The following is a 17,253-nucleotide window of genomic DNA, read 5'->3' as shown; positions in this document are numbered from 1 at the left end:
ACAAAAATCAAGAAAAATGAAGAAACAGGGAAATATATTCTAAACAAAGGAACAAGATAAATCTCCAGAAACAGATGCTAATGAAATAAAGATATGTGACTTACCAAACAGAGAATTCAAAATGACCATCATTAAGATGCTCACAGAGGTCAAGAGAACAAAGCATGAACGAAGTGAAAAATTCAACAAAGAAATAGTAAATACAGAAAAGTACCAAACAGAAATCATAGAGCTGAAGAATATAATAACTGAACTAAAAATTTAATATAAAGGAATTCACCAATGGATAAAATCAAGCAAAATAAAGGATCAGCCAAATCTGGGTCAGGTTATTAGAATTCATTTAGTCAGAAGAACAAAAAAATGAACAAAAAAGAGTGAAGAAAGCCTAAGGGACCTATAGGACACCATTAAGTGAACTAATATGCACATTATGGAATTTACAAAAGGAGAATCAAGAAAGGGGCAGAAACCATATTCAAATAAATAATGGTAAAAACTTGTCAAATCTTGCCTGTCTGGGAAAGAAAATAGACATCCAAATTCAGAAAGTTCAAAGGACAGTAAACAAGATGACCCAAAGAAATTCAAACTGAGATACATTATAATCAAATTATTGAAAGTCAAAGACAAAAAATTTTAAAAGTTGGAAGAGGAAAGTGGTATGCTTTATACAAGAGACTTAAGTCTCTTGTATAAAGTCCTTAAGACTATCTGATTTTTTTAAACAGAATTATTGCAGGCCACAGTGGAGTGTGATGACATATTCAAAGTGCTGAAAGAAAATACATTATCAACCAAGAATATGATACCAACAAAATGGTCTTTCAAATATAAAGGCAAGAGAAAGACTTCTCCAGAAGAACAAAAGTGAGAGACTTCACCACTGGACCTGTCTTACAAATGATAAACAAGTTCTTCAAGTTGAAAAGAAAGGAGGCTAAATGGCAATACACAAACATATAAAAAAAATTGTTGATAAAGGTAACTATATAAAAAATAGAGAATACTGTAATACTGTAATGGATGTGGGTAAATGACTTTTAATTTTTGTATAAAAGTTAAAATACAAAAGTATTTAAAAATACGTATAAATATTAAAATTTGTTAATGAACACACATTAAAAAATGTTAAATGTGATATTAATTACATGAAGTAGTGGGGAGAAAAGAGTAGTTTTTTTCTGCAATTGATTTAAGGTTTTGTGCAAATACGTTACTTTATGTAATACTCACAGTAATAACAAAGAAAATACCTATGGAAGTAACAGAAAAGAAAAAGAGAAAGGATTCATGGCATATTAATATAATAAATAAACAAAACTCGAGGAAAAAAACAAGAGAGGAAAATAGAGACAAAACAATCATGAGACAAAACAGCTAATAAGATGGGAAAATTGAGTTCTTTCCTATTGATAATTAAATGTAAATAGACTAACCTCCCTATTCAAAAGACATAATGTAGCTAAATGGATTTTAAAAATCCAAATATATGCTGTCTTCGATCACTTTAGATTTAAGGACACAGGCTAAAAGTTTAGGAATAGAAAAATATATTCTATGTAAATGGCAATCAAAAGAAAGCAGGAGTGGCTCTGCTTGTAGCAGGCAAAATAGACTTTAAGTGAAAAACTTTCAAACAAGACAAAGAAAGACATTACATTATTGTATTATATTGTAATTATAATGGTCAGTTCATCATGGAGATATAAGAATTACAAATATATATACACCCAGTGTCAGAGCACCTAAATATATAAATGAATATTGACAGAACTGAAGGGAAAATAAATAGTCCCACCATAATAGTAAGAGACTTCAATACCCCACTTTTAATAATAGATAGAGAATAAATAAGAAAACATTAGATTTGAACACCACTACAGACGTAATAAACCTAATGGACTTGTATAGAACATTCAACCCAACAACAGCAGAACATACATTCTTATCAAGCACACAGAAAATGTTCTCCAGGATAGATCACAAGTTAGATTACAAAACAAATCTTTACAAATATGAGAAGATTGAATCATGCCAAGTATATTTTCATTTACAATAGAAGAAAACTTGAAATCATTAAGAAGGAAAATGGGAAAATTTACAAATATGTAAATATTAAACAACACACTTTTGAATAACCAATGAATCAGAAAAGAGGTGAAAAGGAAAATCAGAAAACATCTTGAGACAAATAAAAATAAAAGCACAACATATCAAAACTTATGATATGCAGCAAAATCAGTAGTAAGAGGGAGGTTCATTGCAATTAAGGACCATATTTTAAAAAGAAAAAATATTCAAGTAAACAGCTTAACTACACCTCAATGGAATCAGAGGGGATTAAAGCACATTAGCAAAAGGATAGAAATAACAATTATCAGAAGAGAAATACATAGAAAACAGAAAAACAGACATATATGATGAAACAGAGTTGATTATTTGTAAAGATAAGCAAAACTGACAAATTATTAGGTAAACAGAAACAAAAAAGAAAATATTCATATAAATAAAAAATGAAAGTGACTTTAAAACTAATGACACATAAATAGAAAGGATCATGAGAGACTACTAGAAACAATTATATTCCAAAAAATAGAATAACCTGGAAGAAAAGAATACATCTCTGGAAACATACAACTAATCAAGTCTGAAATCTAAAGAAATAGAAAATTAGGACATACTAGCAATATATATGGAGATTGAATCAGTAATGAAAAACTTCTCAACAGCGAAAAAAAAAAAAACAAGACTAGATAGTTTCACTGAAGAATTCTAACAAATATTTAAATATTAAAGAAGAATTAATGCCAACCCTTCTCAATTTCTTCCAAAAAAAATTGAAGAGGGAAGAACATTATAAATACATTTTATTTGGCCAGCATTATCCTGATACCAAAGATAGACAAAGATGCTACAAGTAAAGGGAAATACAGACCAATATTTCTAATGTAATAAATGGAAAAAACCCCAACAAAATACTAGCAAACAGAATCAACTTCATAGTAAAAGGATCATACACTATGAGTCAGTGGAATTTATTCTTGGGATACAAGAAGGATTCAAAAAATGAAAATTAATGAATGTGATATAGTGCATTAACATAATGAAGGATAAAAACCACACTATCATCTTAATGGGTGCAAAAAGAAAGCATTTGAAAAAAACTCCAATAATTTTTCACAGCAAAACCTCTCAATAAACTAGGAATAGAACAAAATTATGTTAATGAAATTAAGGCCATCTATGAAAAGGCCACAGTTAACAGCATACTCAGTGATAAAAAGTTGAAAGAAGCAGGAACAAAAAAAGGATGACCACTCTCACCACTTGTATTCAGGATAGTACTGAAACTTCTAATCACAGCAATTAGGCAAGAAAAAAATAAACAAAAAGCTTTGAAATTTGAAAGGAAAAAGTACAACAATCCCTGCTTGTAGGTGATATGATCTTATTAGTAAACGCCCTAAAGATCAAACAAAATCTGTCATAAATAAAAAATGAATTCAGTGAAATTGCAAGATATGAAATTAACATAAAAAATCAGTTGTCTTTCTATACACCAACAGCAAATTATCCACAAAAGAAAATAAGAAAGCAATCCCATTTACAATAACATCACAAAGAATACTTAGAATATTGGCCTGAAGTTTTCTTTTCTTGTGCATCTCTTCCCAGTTTTGGTATCAGGATGATGATGACTTCATAAAATGAGTTAGGGAGGAGTCCCTCCTTTTGGAATCATCTCAGAGGGAATGGTACCAGCTCATCTTTGTATTTCTGGTAGAATTCAGCTGTGAATCCTTCTGGTCCTGGGCTTTTTTTGACTGGTAGGCTATTAATTCCTGCCTCAATTCCAGAACTTGTTATTGGGCTATTCAGGGATTCAACTTCTTCCTACTTTAGTATTGGTACGGTGTATGCATCCAGAAGCTTATCCATTTCTTCTAGATTTTCTAGTTTATTTGAAGAGTGTTTATAGTATTCTATGATTGTAGTTTGTATTTCTGCGGGGTCAGTGGTGATATCCCCTTTATCATTTTTTATTGAGAGAGTCTTCTCTCTCTTCTTCTTTATTGGTCTATCTAGTGGTCTATCTATTGATTTAATTTTTTCAAAAAACCATCTCCTGGGTTTTTTGATTTTTTGGAGGGTTTTTCATGTCTCTATCTCTTTCAATTCTGCTCTGATCTTAGTTATTTCTTGTCTTCTGCCAGCTTTTGGATTAGCTTGCTCTTGCCTCTCTAGCTCTTTTAATTGTGATTTTAGGGTGTTGATTTGAGATCTTTCTAGCTTTCTAATGTGGGCGTTTAGTGCTTTAAATTTCCCTCTTAACACTGCTTTAGCTGTATCCCAGGGATTCTGGTACGTTGTCTCTTTGTTCTCATTGGTTTCAAATAACTTCTTGATTTTTGTCTTAATTTCATTATTTATCCAGGAGTCATTCAGGAGCAGGTTGTTCAATTTCCATGTAATTGTGTGATTTTGAGTGAGTTTCTTAATCCTGAGTTCTGATTTGATTACATTGTGGTCTGTGAAACTGTTTGTTATGATTTCAGTTCTTTTGCATTTGCTGAGGAGTGTTTTACTTCCAATTATGTGTTCAGTTTTAGAATAAGTGCCATATGGCACTAAGAAAAATGTATATTCTCTTGATTTGGGGAAGAGAGTTCTGTAGACATTTACGAGGACCACTTGATCCAGAGCTGAGTTCAAGTCCTGAATATCCTTGTTAATTTTCAGTCTCATCGATCTGTCCAATACTGACAGTGGGGTGTTAAAGTCTCCCACTATCATTGTGTGAGAGTCTAAATCTCTTTGTGGGTCTTAAGAACTTGTTTTATGAATCTGGGTGCTCCTGTGTTTGGTGCGTATACACTTAGAGCAGTTAGCTCTTCTTGTTGAATTGTTCCCTTTACCATCATGTAATACCTTTCTTTGTCTTTTTTGATCTTTGTTGGTTTAAAGTCTGTTTTGTCAGAGATGAGGATTGCAACACCTACTGTTTTTTGCTTTCCAGGTGCTTGGTATATTTTCCCCCATTCCTTCATGTTGAGCCTGTGTGTGTCTTTGCACATAAGATGGGTCTCCTGAATACAGCACACTGATGGGTCTTGAGTCCTTATCAAATTTGCCCATCTTTGTCTTTTAATTGGGGCATTTAGCTCATTTATATTTAAGGTGAGTATTGTTATGTTGAAATTTAATCCTGTCATCATAATGCTGTTTGGTTATCTTGCATACTAGCTGATGCGGTTTCTTCATTGTCATTGATCTTTCTATATTCGTGTGTTTTTGCAATGGCTGTTACTGGTTTTACCTGTCCACGTTTAGTGCTTCTCAAGCCAATATCCCTGATGAACATCGATGTGAAAATCCTCAATAAACTACTGGCAAACTGAATCCAGCAGCATATCAAAAAGCTTATCCACCACAATCAACTCAGCTTCATCCCTGGGATGCAAGGCTGGTTCAACATATGCAAATCAATAAATGTAATCCATCACATAAACAGAACTAAAGACAAAAACCACAGGATTATCTCAGTAGATGCAGAAAAGGCCTTTGATAAAATTCAACATCGCTTCATGTTAAAAACTCTCAATAAACTAGGTATTGATGGAACATATCTCAAAATAATAAAAGCTGTTTATGACAAACCCATAGCAAATATCATATTGAATGGGCAGAAGCTGGAAGCATTCCCTTTGAAAACTGGCACGAGACAAGGATGCCCTCTCTCACTACTCCTATTCAACATAGGACTGGAAGTTCTGGCCAAGGTAATCAGGCAAGAGAAAGAAATAAAGGGTATTCAAATAGAAAGAGAGGGAGTCAGGTTGTCTCTGTTTGCAGATTATATATTTAGAAAACCCCATCATCTCAGCCCCAAAACTTCTTGAACTGATAAGCAACTTCAACAAAGTCTCAGAATACAAAATCAATGTGCAAAAATCACAAGCATTTCTTTACACCAATAATAGGCAAGCAGAGAGCCACACCATGAATGAACTCCCATTCACAATGGCTACCGAGGGAATAAAATACCTGGGAATACAGCTAACAAGGAATGTGAGGGACCTCTTCAAGGGGAACTACAAACCACCACTCAAGGAAATTAGAGAGGACACAAACAAACGGGAAAACATTCCATCTTCGTGGATAGGAAGAACCAATATCATGAAAATGGCCATACTGCCCATAGTAATTTATAGATTCAATGCTATTCCCACAAAACTGCCATTGACATCCTTCACAGGATTAGAAAAAAGCATTTTAAATTTCATACGGAATCAAAAAAGACCCTGTATAGTCAAGACAGTCCTAAGAAAAAAGAACAAAGCCGTAGGCATCACCCTACCTGACTTCAAACTATACCAGAAGGCTACAATAACCAAAACAGCATGGCACTGGTACCAAAACAGACATATAGACCAATGGAGCAGAACAGAGACCTCAGAAATAACACCACACATCTACGACCATATGATCTTTGACAAAGCTGACAAAAACAAGCAATGGGGAAATGATCTCCTATTCAGCAAATGGTGCTGGGAAAACTGGCTAGCCATATGCAGAAAACTGAAACTGGATCCCTTCCTTACACCGTATACAAAAATTAACTCAAGATGGATTAAAGACTTAACTGTAAAACCCAAAACCATAAAAATCCTAGAAGAAAACTAGGCAATACCATTCAGGACATAGGCATGGGCAAAGACTTTATGACTAAAACACCAAAAGCAATTGCAACAAAAGCCAAAACTGACAAATGAGATCTAATTAAACTAAAGAGCTTCTGCACAGCAAAAGAAACTATCATCAGAGTGAACAGGCAACCTACAGAATGGGAGAAAATTTTTGCAACCTATCTGTCTGACAAACATCTAATATCCAGAATTTACAAGGAACTTAAATATATTTACAAGAAAAAAACAACCCCATCAAAAAGTGGGCAAAGGATATGAAAGACAATTCTTTAAAAAAAAAAAGACATTTATACAGCCAGCAAACGCATGAAAAATGGCTCAACATCACTGATGATCAAAGAAATGCAAAACAAAACCACAATGAGATACCATTTCATGCCAGTCTGAATAGTTATTATTAAAAAGTCATGAAATAATAGATGCTGGCAAGACTGTGAAGAAATAGGAATGCCTTTACAATGTTGGTTAGAATGTAAATTAGTTCAATCATTGTGGAAGACAGTAGGGTGATCCCTCAAGGATCTAGAACCAGAAACGCCATTTGACCCAGCAATCCCATTACTGGGTATATGCCAAAGGAATATAAATTATTCTACTATAAAGACACATGCACACATATGTTTATTGCAGCACTATGTATAATAACAAAGACATGGAACCAACCCAAATGCCCATCGATGATAGACTGGATAAATAAAATGTGGTACATATATACCATGGAATACCCTGCAGCCATAAAAAGGATTGAGATCATGTCCTTTGCAGTGACATGGATGAAGCTGGAAGCCATCATCCTAAGCAAACTAACACAGGAACAGAAAACCAAACACTGCATGTTCTCACTCATAAATGAGAGTTGAACATTGAGAACACATGAACACAGAGAGGGGAACAACACACACCAGGGCCTGTTGTGAGGTTGGGGGGTGAGTGGAGGAACTTAGAGAATGGGTCAATAGATGCAGCAAACCACCATGGCACACAGTATACCTATGTAAGAAACATGCACGTTTTCACATGTATCCTGCTGTTTTTTTGTTTTTGTTTTTGTTTTTGTTTTGTTTTGTTTTTTTTGAAGAGAAAAGAAAAGAATATTCAGGCGTAAACTTACCAAAGAGGTAATAAAATACTTATATATTAAAGACTATCAAACATTGATGAATGAAATTAAAGAAGGCACAAAGAACTGGAAAGACAATCTGTGTCCATGGGTTAGAAGACTCAATATCGTTAAAATATCCATGACATTCAAAGGAATTTATACATTCAATGCAATTCGTATCAAAATTCTGATAGTATTTTTTTCCAAAAATATCAAAAAAAAATTCTAAAATTCATGTGGAACCACAAAGAACCACAAATAGCCAAAACAATCTTAAGAACCATACAGCTGAAGACATCACACTTCCAGATCTCAAAATATAAATAAAGATAAATATAAATAAATACAAAGTATAAGTAAAGCCACAGTAATTAAAACAGTGTGTTACTGGCACAATGACAGACATATAAGCCTATGGAACAGAATAGAGAGCTGCAAAATAAACCCATGCATATACAATTAACTGAACTTCTACAAAGTTGCTTCGAATGCACAATGGGAAGAGGATAGTCTCTTCAACAAATTGTTTTGGAAAAAATGTATATCCAACATGCAAAATAATGAAATTGGACTCTTACCTTACATCATACACAAAAATAAACTTCAAATTGATTGGAGACTTAAAAATAAATACTTGAAACAGTAAAACTCCTCAAAGAAAATATTAGGAAAAAGCTTTACAACATTGGTCTTGGCAGTGATTTTTTGCATATGACACCAAAAGCATAGGAAACAAGCAATAATAGACAAGCAAGAACACATCAAACTAAAAATCTTCTGCATAACAAAGGAAACAATTAACAGAGCAAAAAGGCAACTTACTGAATGGGAGAAAATATTTGCAAATGGCATATCTGATGAAATGTTAATATCCAAAATATATAAAGAACTTCCTCAATTCAATAGCAAAGAAAAAACAACCTGATTAAAAATTGCTTAAAGACTTGAATAGACCTTATGATCCAGCAATCCTACCTCTGAGCATTTATCCAAAAGAATTGAAATGTATCCTGACTTTTTAATGATCACCATTCTAACTGGTGTGAGATGATATCTCATTGTGGTTTTGATTTGCATTTCTCTGATGGCCAGTGATGATGAGCATTTTTTCATGTGTTTTTTGGCTGCATAGATGTCTTCTTTTGAGAAGTGTCTGTTCATATCCTTCGCCCACTTTTTGATGGGGTTGTTTGTTTTTTTTCTTGTAAATTTGTTTGAGTTCATTGTAGATTTTGGATATTAGCCCTTTGTCAGATGAGTAGGTTGCGAAAATCTTCTCCCATTTCGCATGTTCTCACTTATAGGTGGGAACTGAACAATGAGAACACATGGACACAGGAAGGGGAACATCACACTCTGGGGACTGCTGAGGGGTGGGGGGTAGGGGGAGGCGGGAGGGATAACATTAGGAGTTATACCTAATGCTGAATGACGAGTTAATGGGTGCAGCACACCAACATGGCACATGTATACATATGTAACAAACCTGCACATTGTGCACATGTACCTTAAAACTTAAAGTATAATAATAATAAAATTTAAAAAAAGAGAAACAAAAATAAAAGAATTGAAATGTAGATCTCAAAGAAGTATTTACACTGCTATGTCCATTGTAACATTATTCATGGTAGCCAACCTGTGGAAACAACCTAAGTGTCCATTTATAGACAGATGGTTAAAGAAAATATTGTATATACAAACAAAGAAATATTATTCAGTCTTTTAAAAAAGGAAATTCTGTCATTTGTGACAACATGGATGATTCTTGAGAACACTATGCTAAAAGAAAAGGACAAATACTTCATGATGCCACTTAGATGAAGGATATAAAATAGTCAAATACATGTAAGCAGAGGGTAGAACAGTGGATGCCAGGGACTAGAGGGAGGGGGACGGGTCACTGATATTCAAGAGGTACAAAGTTTCAGCTATGCAAAATGATTATGTTCCAGAGGTCTGTTTTACAACATTGTGCCTACAGTTAGCAATACTGTATTGAACACATAAACACTGAATAGGGAAAAATCTCATGTTAAGAGTTCTTATAATAATAATTTTTAAAAGAATACAGGAAATAGCCAGAGCATATATATATATATACATATATATATGTGTACACACACACACACATATATATATGAAATTGTCATAAAAAATCAGTTGTCTTTCCATATGCCAACAACAAATTATCCACAAAGGAAAGTGAGAAGACAAGTATATATATATATGCCAGAATTCAACATGAAATATAATTATATAATTTATTTTTAAAATATAAGGTGCTAACTTTGAGAAGAAAGCAAAATTTTATAGAATAGGGATAACAACCATAAGTCCAACAAATCATAAATCCATGTCATTTTAAAAGAGGTACCCCATAATGTCTATGATGACTTAAAAGTGGCTCAGAGGCTTAAAAAAGAAAACTAAGAAATGAAAATAAATGAGAGAAGAAAAGGAAAAATACCAAAATAAGCATTAAAGTTAAAACAATTATGAAAGAGCAGAATATTTTGTTAGATAGTGAAAGTAGGGCACTGTGCAACGAAATCTGAAAGGTACTTGGAAATTAATGAACGGTATTATGAGCTGCGGTATCCCACCATAGATTCTGCTACAAAGCATAGCAACTGTTGAGTTTAAATTCAACAATAAATTAAACCGTATGGTAAAAGTTCAATTACCTACAAACATGGTTGTATCAGGTTCGTGAGTAATATATAAAAATCACCTGGACTAAAATACCCAGGGTCAGAGGAGAAAAGAGTGAAAGGTTTACTCCTCTTGTTGATGAGAGGGAGACCCTTTTGTTTGTTAGTGTGTCTTATCTAGTAAATTTGAGCTTTAAATCTTTAAGTGAGTTGTCTCAATACAATAGTTCAAACACACTCATCAGCAACTAAAAATATTTTCTTTTTATTCTCAGTAAAAGACAGCAGTTATGATGAATAGCAAATCCATTTTCCTTTTTAGAAAACAACATCATCCAGTGGCAACTAACAAATATAAAAAGTACTTTTAATATAGCATCAGAAAGCATGGCATTATCTCAGGAGAACTGTAAAAGTTACTGATGAAATCTAGTTAGGTTACAGATAAGTGCTATGGGATATTCATTATTTAGAATATCCATTTCCAACCTAAATGAAGACAGATGAGGAAAATAGGGAAGAATACACCAATATCTATGCTGCCAAAGTGAAAAATTAAATGATACAGATGTTTAAACTACATGCAAATATCTTAATACTTGCCGACAATTTACCCGATGTTTTACTTTTCATCTATATTTATGAAATCAAGTATTAATAGCTTATTCATTTTAGATACAGCATTGTCAAGGGAAATATTTTACATTTGTTATACTTTCTTTTTTAATTCCTCCATTCTGTTCTCTTAATTTCTCTTTTCTTTTTGACTCCGCTTTGTTTTCTCTTCTTCGATCCATATTCTCGTTACAATTTTTCTGCTTCAGAGGAGAGATTTCCCAGTTCCCACTACTTAGAGCCATTCATTGACTCACTAATCTATCACAATGCTCCTTTAATCATCTCATCTTTTGTTCTGCAGTTCACTTGAATTTTATAAGAATGGGTTTCAGAATGTATTCAATACAGAGGAAATTCTCTGGAACTCCTGCCCATTTTCAATTATCTGCATTTATTTACATTTCTCATTTTATTCTTTCCCTCAACATATTACACTAACTCAATTAGTGATGATTGCTTAATAGAGCAATTTATTAAAGTATCTTAGTACAAAATAATTTGAATGCAGATGATTGTTTTTTCATTGGAAACATTTGGCAGTAAGAACACTTTTCTGTAAAATGATGAACATTTTTGGAAGATACTAAGAGAGGCTACGGCAAGAAAAGAAGATCAAGAACATCCCCTCTCACTAAAAATAATGAATATTTTATTCTTTTTCATGATTCCATTGAATTTTTATCACTCTAACAGGCAACCAGTATTAAATTAACTATGAGAAACATACATAGTGTCTGGACTCAAATCTACTAACTCTTTCTGAGATAAAGCAGGCCTAACACACTAGTTACATTGTTCTAACAACTGAGATTCTTTGCTGTGAATATATAATCTTGGCTTTGGAACTTTTCAGATACTGTTCACATCAAGCATGTATTACCTCATATATAACATATATAACATAGTATATATATAGTTATAATATATTGTTATAACAATATTATATATGTATTACTTCATATATGACCTATGTAATATTGCTTCATAAATGACAATATACTAAAACAAAATAAAATAAAAATATTATGATACTTTCAAGGATAACTAGGAGGAAAACTTTCCGAGAAGCTCAAGCCATGCATAAGTGAATAGCTGCTCATAAAACATGTCTTCTATTTAAAAATTTTACAACTTTAGCAAATGGCTCTCATGTTATTCTAATCATGCTAAAGAGATGACTCAGGAATTGTTAAAAAAAAATCATCCAGTGTGACAGTGGTTTCAGTACTTGATTTCTAGGATGCAAGGAATCTAAAAACTGTGGTAAGGAAGCTTTAAAAACCAGGCCCAGCAATTTTTGAAAGCCTAATGGAAATTGAACAACTGCTATTTGATACTTTATTGCATACTTAGTTATGTGTGGCTCTAAAAATTATACATAGGGAAATAGACAGCTTATTATATGAGGTCAGAGGGGAAAATAACAAAACGGGGAACAATTAGGAACAACTGGATTAGACACTTTTTCTAATAGCTAAAAATTCAAGCTGATGATTAAAATATTATAAAGGAGTAAAGCTCGTATTACATTATTTAGCAGGAGCTGATAAAGGATTCTGGATCCCTTGAGACAGGGAGGAAGAAATCTCAGTAGAAAATTTTGTTATACAATCCAGAAAATGCTCTTTGTATTTAGGTTACATATCTCAAGGCAGCTCAAAATTCTACTTTGCTCATCCAGCCACAGCTCTGCTACTGGATAGTTCTACACAGGTTATTTGGAATACAGATTGTCATTCTTATTTATGAGGAAGGATTTGCATTATCCTCAACTGAGCTCCAGGAATTCGCAGGCAGGAAATTTCTGGGCATCAACCATTTGTCTCCTTATCTTCAAGGACTTGGTCTCTCCAAAGGATGGAGTAGATTTCCAAGGATGCTCTGAAGTAGATGCTGAGCAGAAACTGACCTATTAAGACTTTCCAGGTTTCGCATCACTCCTGTAGCTCCATATTCAAATACACTGAGTATATAATGCAATTATTTCAGTAAGATTTAAATTTGTAAACTATGAGTCACATATGCAAAAAAAATTAACATTACTTTAAAAAAATTGCACTCAAGTTTTCTCTCAAGCTCCTTATTCACATAAACTGATTGACTTAGATTATTTTACTCCTGTCTATCTAGTCCAACCCAGTTATGTTTAACCATATTCAGGTAGCATTATTTCAGACAGTGTCCATGTTAATGTTTAGTTACTTCCTGGAAAATAGTCTTTCAGAGTTGCCCTCACTTTCCCTCTAGTCTGTCCCTTGGTTCTGGCAATGATTGAAGTTTAGGAAAGGGTAGGGAGAGAGGCTTTGCGCAAGTTTCAGGGAAGGAGTATACATTAGTTCTTCCTGGTCTCATTGAGGTGTCTCTTCCTGCTTGATCTGAGCTGCTCACCCTTCTGCACTGGCATCTGCTGAGGCAGAGTCCGATCCTTCGTAGACTTTGATTATCGTGCCCGTACTGACTGCTGATGCCAAAGTCTACAGCCTTCAGAGGTTCCTACATTCTGCAGGCTTCTTTTTTCTTATTTGTGGCAACAGTTTATTAGCAATCATTGTTAATCTTTCATACTATGTTTATTTGAAATTGTACAGAAATAACTGAAGATTCACATACAATTAGAAAATAATTCTGAAAGATCATTTTACATTATTCAATTTCCCATAGTTATACCATTTTGCAAAACTACTGTATAACATCACAACCGAATATCCTTATGGACACAAACCAGCAATCTTATCCAGATTTGTACAGTTTTACTTATACTCGTGTGTGTATTTAGTTCTAAAAAAATTTTGTATAAGTTCATTATACACCACAGTCAAGATACTGAATAGCTCCAAAATCCCAAGGATCCTTTGTGTGGTCCGAGTATCCACATCCCTGGTGGGGATATGAATATATATGGCTATACCTACTATGGTGGATATGGTCCAAAAATATCCACTTCCCTGCCTTCCCCATCTCCCTGTCCCTAACACTGGACAACCACTAATCTACTTTCAGTTTCTAAAACTTTGTTATTTCATAAATCTTATAAAAATGATGTCATAAACCATGTAACATACCATTTGGGGATTTGAGAGTTTTTTAATCCAGTTTTATTCCCTGTAGATTTGTTCAAATTTTTGCATGTATCAATAGTTCATTCCTTTTTATTGCTGAGTAATATTCCATTGTATGCCTGCACCATCTTTTGTTGATCTACTGAATGACAGCTGAGCTGACTGCAGTTTTTTACTACTACAAATAATGCTGCTATCAACATATGTAAAAATATAAGGTTTTTGTGTAAACATAAGTTTTCATTTCTCTGAGTAAATGCCAAGGAGTACAATTTGTGGGTCTTTTAGTACTTGATGTTTAGTTTTTTTAAAAAACGGCCAAAGTGGTTTTGAAAGTGGCTCTACTATTTTATACTCCTACCAGAAATCTAAGAGTGACTCCATTTCACTGTATCATTACCAATTTGGGGAATTGTAATTATTTTATATTTGGGGTATTTTAATTGCTGTATAGAGATAGCTGATATTGGTTTTAATTTCTATTTGCCTAATGTTGAACATCTTTTCATGTGTTTATTTTCTATGTGTGTGTCTTTGGGTAAAGTATCTGTTCGTGTTTTTTGCTCATTTGATAACTGGATTATTTGTTCTTTTATGGTTGAGCTCAAATAGTTTTTTATGTTCTAGATACTAGCCCTTTATCAGATGTGGTTTTCTCACTCTCTAGCTTGTCATTCATTCTCTTCACAAGAACTTCCACATAGCAAAGTTTTAAAAATTTGCATAGGTCCAATTTATTAATTTCTTTTTCATGGATCGTGGTTATAGTGTTATGTCTAAGAACCTAGCCATAGATCTCCCAAATTTCCTCCTATTTCATTTCTAAATTTTTGCGTTTTACATCTTAAATTTGTCTATACTTCATTTTGGGTTTTTATGAGGATTATGAGGTTTAAGTTTTTTGGCTTTTGGTTGCCCAGTTGCTCTAGGACATTTGCCATAATTAAGTTCATCTTCCTTGCACTTGCTTTTGCCTCGTTACCAAAAATTGGTTAGAGTCAACCGATGTTTGGCAAAGTAGCAAAGGCAATATAATGGTGAAAAGGCAATCTTTCCAGCAAATGGTGCTGGAAAAACGGGACATTCACATGCAAAGAACATAGATCTAGACACAGATCTTACATGCTTCCCAAAAATAAACTCAAAATGTATCACAGACCTACAGGTACAAAGCAAAACTACAAATGTCCTAGAAGGTAATGGAGGAGAGAATCTAGATGACTATGAATTTGGCATTGGCATTTTCCAACACCAAAGGCACAATCCATGAAAGAAAGAATTGAAAAGCAGACTTCATTAAAATTAAAAATTTCTGGTCTAACCCGGATGTGGTGGCTCATGCCTCTAATCCCAGCATTTTGGGAGGCCGAATGCAGGCGGATCACCTGATGTCAGGAGTTTGAGACCAGTCTAACCAACATGCAGAAACCCCATCTCTACTAAAAATACAAAATTAGTCGATAATCCCAGCTACTCAGGAAGCTAAATCAGGACAATCTCTTGAACCCGGGAGGCAGAGGTTGCAGTGAGCTGCGATCATGCCATTGCACTCCAGCCTGGGTAACAAGAGCGAAACTCCAACTCAGAAAAAAATAATTTCTGGTCTATGAGAGACACTGTCAAGAGAAAGAAACATATGCCACAGACTTGGAGAAAATACTTGCGAAATATGTATCTGGTAAAGGACTGTTTTCTAACATACAAAAAGAACTCTTAAAACTCAAAAATAAGAAAATAAACAATCTGTTTTAAAATGGGCCAAAGACCTTAAGAGACACTTTACCAAGATATACAAATGACAAATAAGCACATGAAAAAAAATGTTCCATATAATTTGTCATCAGGGAAATGCGAATTAAAACAATGAAATAGCACTCCATACCTATTAGAATGATAAAACTCAAAACACTGAAAACACCAAATGCTGATGAAGTTGTGGAGCCACAGGAACTTCCATTCATTGCTGGTGGGAATGCAAAATTATACAGCTACTTTGGAAGACTTTGGCCATTTATTACAAACCTAAACATACTCTTACCATGCAATCCAGCAATTGTGACCCTTGGTATTTACCAATAGGAGTTAAGGAGTTAAAAATATCTCTACACAAAAACCTGTACATGATGTTTATAGCAGTTTGTTTCATAATTGCCAAAACTTGAAAACATCCAAGTTGTCCTTCCCTAGGTGAATGGATAAATAAATTGTGGTACATATCTAGACAATGGAATATTATTCAGTGCTTAAAATATCAGCTATCAAGCCATGAAAAAAAATGAAAGAAAAGTTAAATGCGTATTGCAAAGTGAAAGAAGCCAATCTGAAAAGGTTACATACTGTGATTCCAAACTAGATGACATTCTGAAAAAGGAAGAACTATGGAGACAATAAAAAGATCAGTTGTTTCCGGGGACTGGGAAAGAGGGAGAGATGAATAGTCAGAACTCAGGGGATTTCTATGGCAGTGAATATACTCTGTATGATATTATAGTGGTGTATATGTCATCACACACACACACACACACACACACACACACAAATCCAAATCTGCAGAATAGTCAATATCAAGAGTGAATTCTAATGTAAACAATGAAGTTGGGTGATAACTGGTAGAGAATGTTGATAATAGAAAGGCTATGCCTGTGTGGGAGTAGGAGATATATAAAAAATCTCTGTGTCTTCCACTCAATTGTGCTCTGAACTTAAAACTTCTCTAAAAAATAAAGTTGTTTTTTTTTAAATATCAAACATTATGCTGTGGTCTATTTCTAGGTACTATATTCTGTTCCATTGATCTATTTGCACATCCTTCTGACAATACTGTATTGTTTTGATTGCTGCAGCTATATACAAAGCCTTAAAATCAGTGGAGTGATTGCTCCTGCTTTATTCTTCCTTGCCAATATTGTTGTAACAATTTTAAGTCCTGTGCCTTCCCATATGCACTGTAGAATAATCTTTTTTATGTCTGTGAAAAAAAACTTGCTAGAATTTTGATAGAAATTGCATTAAACCTATAGGCTAATTTGGTAAGAATTGGCATCTTTACTGTGATGAGCGGTCCAACCCATAAACATTTATTTTATGAGCATTTTGTAATTTTCAGAAAACAG

Source organism: Gorilla gorilla, chromosome 11, assembly GCF_029281585.2.
Source record: "Gorilla gorilla gorilla isolate KB3781 chromosome 11, NHGRI_mGorGor1-v2.1_pri, whole genome shotgun sequence".
NCBI classification, from domain to species: domain Eukaryota; kingdom Metazoa; phylum Chordata; class Mammalia; order Primates; family Hominidae; genus Gorilla; species Gorilla gorilla.
Note: the sequence above shows the minus strand (reverse complement) of the source record.